The sequence below is a fragment of the Rutidosis leptorrhynchoides genome, chromosome 5 (genome assembly GCF_046630445.1).
Source record: "Rutidosis leptorrhynchoides isolate AG116_Rl617_1_P2 chromosome 5, CSIRO_AGI_Rlap_v1, whole genome shotgun sequence".
In the NCBI taxonomy this organism is placed as follows: domain Eukaryota; kingdom Viridiplantae; phylum Streptophyta; class Magnoliopsida; order Asterales; family Asteraceae; genus Rutidosis; species Rutidosis leptorrhynchoides.
The window spans coordinates 207479704-207484119 of NC_092337.1; positions in this window are offsets into that span (position 1 = coordinate 207479704).

Below are 4416 nucleotides of genomic sequence, written 5' to 3' on the forward strand. Positions count from 1 at the left end.
ATCGGCGTATAAAACAACCGATAGTTCACACAACATGGTCCTTACGACCCCACCATTAGTGTATCAAACAACCAATAGATCACACGACATGGTCCTTACAACCTCACCATCGGTGTATAAAATAACCGACAGATCACACAACCCGAAGGCTAGCCGAAAACACACGCGCCTTAGTGAATCCGAACTACACGCGACTCACTACCTTCACCACAACAACAATCGGGATTGGCCGAACTACACACGCCTTAGTGAATCCGAACTACACGAGAGTCACTATCCCGGAGGAATGACCGAACTACACGAGTCATTTGTGAATCCAAACTACACGAGACTCACTCCTCAATACAATGACCGAAACCACACGAGTCATTTGTGAATCCGAACTACACGCGACTCACTTCCATAATAAGATAACCGAAACCACACGCGTCATCATGAATCCGAAACTACACGCGATCCACTACCATGATGAAGTCAGCGGACCCGAAGATCATCCTTCACCAATCTCAACACCGGATGAAGTCAGCGGACCCCGTCAACGGTCATGCTTCACCGATATAACACCTCGTTCATGATGAAGTCAGCGGACCCCGAAGGTCATGCTCCACCAATCGCATACTCCCATGATGAAGTCAGCGGACCCTAAAGGTCATGCTTCATCAATCACCAATACCATGATGAAGTCAGCGGACTCCGAAAGTCATGCTTCATCAATCAACGCCCTTTTGGCCTCGAACGACGAGTAGCGTAACATCGCGCTCTGCTACGCCATAGTGAATCCTAACGGATACCACTAACCATTCACACACTCGAGCAAGAACCACCTATATCAAACATAGGCACAAAAAAATAATTTCCTAGAAGAGAATCCGACACACACCTCCCTTAACCGAAGGATTTCGCCTTGCTCACCAAACACATCCATTATCTCTCAACGAGATTTACCACATTACCACCTCGGTGATAATTCAAATCCAAACCATAAGTACAATTTATCCGAAATTGTAATCTACCACAAATCGACCAAAACCAGGTCTCGACAACATTTTCCGGATCTACCAAAAGCATCATCCGAAATCTCACACTAAAACTTCCTCGTGCGGGAGTGTAACTCCCCCACTTGGATCTACATCCCATATTTACAACTCGTACAATCGTACAATGCTACCAAAGGTAGACTTTACAAACGATTGGGCTCACACGACCCATCACCATATCTTGCTCCAGCCTTGAGCACACGAAGGATTTCAATCAATCCTTAAACACTTCGAACAAAAAGTGTACCACGATTACACAAACCACACCCTCGCAATCATCCAATTGCTCTAGTTTGTCAAATTCCACCCGATCACTCATGTACCTAAGGGTTTCACTTCGGTACCCTAAGTACAATGTAACCGCAACACAATCGGAGTTGAACACCACGCTAGTAGGTATAAAAGAGGCACCTAATGTTGCTTCTTATATACTCCATTACCAACATACATCGAGATCCAAAACACTCGATCTCAAGGTTTTCCAACCACCCGAAGAACCTCATGGTTCATCAACTTCCACACTATAGCGAACACGCGCTTAACAATCGAACACCAAAACCCATTTCCATGGCTTGGTAGAAACATCTCCCAAATACTAAGGAATGCTTGGTTACACCAAGTCTTACGCCCTTCGCCCGTTAATCAAACGTCACCATAGGGTACTTCCATTAGGAACGTCACCCATAACAACAATATGCACAACACAAGGCATTTTACAAACTCAAATTCAACGGCACTTAATAAATAATCAAAGGGCATATTTATTAAAACGAAACGTACCTTAACGTCTCCTTGCCGCACCCGTCCCCGCTAACTTGGGACATTCCGACTTACGATGTCCTTCTTCTTGGCAATTGAAACACACCACATCATCACCCTTTGGTACCGAACATTTTCAAGACTTGTGACCCCTCATGCCACAATTGTAACATCTAGATGCACTAGAATCCGGTATACCTGTCCGCGTACCACCCGTGCTCACACTCGGACCCTTAGTCCTCTTACTCGGAGCACCATACGAAACAACCCTTCTCTCACTTGAAGGTTCACCAATCTTTGATCGCGTATACGACTCGAAACCTCTAGCCACGGCGAATAATTTCGCAAATGATTTCGCGTGACCCCAGCTAATCTTATTCTTCAAGTCATCATTCAAGGTTCGGTAGAAATCTTGCATCAACAAATTATCATTCCCCAAATACTCCGGGCAAAACGAGCCTTCGCCATAAAGGTCGTCTTGAGAGTATTCAAATCCATAGAACCCTGTTGCAAATTTCGTAACTCATTACGCATTTCCGACAAATCGGCTGAAGTCCGGAACTCCTCGAAGAATTCCTTCTTAAACCCGTCCCACGATAATGCCATAAATGGTTTACCACCGACAAGATCAATCTTACCATCCAACCAATCCTTTGCCCTACCCCGCAACAAACTAGTAGCGAGTCTCGTCTTCTTCTCAGGAGGGAATTCAATAGTACGAAAACACCCTTCAACATCCGAGATCCAAGTTGTGCTTACCAAAGGATCTGGTTTCCCATCATACATCGGGGGTTTAGTCCTCATGAAGCTCTTAAGACAACGCTCCATTTCACTACTACCCCAAAATTCGGAATACTTCCTATCCATTTCTTCTCGAAACACACTCATTTTCTCCGCAACGGCGGCCGCAACTCTAGAGTTAAACTCCTCGTCATTCATCTTGATCTCATTTCGCGTCGTCATTCTAAAGAATGCAAAACAATTAGTCCACGAACGTATAAAACAACAAGCATAACACCGCCCCATCTTGCTCAACACTCGTCGTACATCACTTGTTAGACACGATTTGCACCTGTAATAAGGTTTGCAAGTCCTTATTATGCACACACGTCGTCTCAACTCGTTAGTATAACGACCGCCTCGCTCGATGATATAACCAAACACAAACAAAATTCTACGCGATATACACATACACGAGAATTATTATCACAACACAATTAATATATTAATAATATCCGCATTACCAATATCGACGTTAGTCTACCTACAACAAGGCACTAACTATAACCTATTCTGACCTGTAATCCTACAAGTCCCGCAACAAATAAGCACAGTCAAAAGTGTAAGTCTAGGCACCTATCTCAAGTCGCCTAAATCCCTTAGACCATGCTCTGATACCACTTGAAACAACCCAACCCATATTAAAACTGGCCCATAAATTTTTTTCCTTTTAATACGCTTTAAATAGCACTTTAGGTCCCAATTGTGTTTCCATAAACATCTTTAATACAATAGAAGGTTTAATAAACCTTAAAACATTTAATACATTAATTAATTGTCCAAATGGACATACACGACCCGACTAGTTTAGTTTCTAACCAAAACTGAGCATGGCGATTTGGGACTACGCTACCCAAATCCTAATCGAATACAAAAGCAAGATCTTCTTAGCAACCTAGCCAAGATCTCTAATCCCCAAGCTTACCCGAGCCGCCAAGCATGCGATCCTATAAAAATAGCAACAACGAGAGGGTAAGCTAACGCTTAGTGAATGATAATATGCTACATACATATATATGTATAAAATGGACACGCCACACAAATATCAAATACCGCATACAGAAGCATCCATGTATAAGGAAATTACAGTAAGCAAACCGTACGATCTCTAAGCAACAAGCTAAAGATATCAACAAAGTATAAGTTCACCAACGAGGATGTGAACAACGCCAATAAGCTACACCCGGAGGGTTAGCTACAACACAACATTACATTAATATATACAATAATATAAAACGAATAAGGTTAACCCCTTAACCCATTACCGAATACCAAACGCCACAATGAAGATTGGCCGAACTATACGAGCCTTAGTAATCTGAAACCACACAAGATTACTATCTTCACAACATCGAGGTTGGCCGAACTACACGAGCCTTAGTAATCCGAAACCATACGAGATTACTACCTCAATAAGATGACCAAACTACACGAGTCATCGTGAATCCGAACTACATGCGATTCACTTCTCAACATCAAAACCCACGGTCACGGGATTATAAAATCTACCACATCGGGGTCATCCACTTCACAACAATATCAACCCTTCGCCATTGGGGTTATAACATCCAAATCATAACCACGTGTGATAACGTACACACAAGCGTGTACCTCGCCAAAGGTGGTCAACTAAAATGCACAAACGTGCCAATTGGACTCATATAAAAGTCCATCAAATCCGCCTACATGTGAAGTGAGCTCTATAGTCGAGAATCACTTAACCCGACCCGCACCCATCCTACACATACATATGCATATAGGATATTAACACTCACCTTGTCGCCCTGATGAATGCTTCCAAATAATCCGCAACTCGTCAATGGAAAGTACCTAATCCATT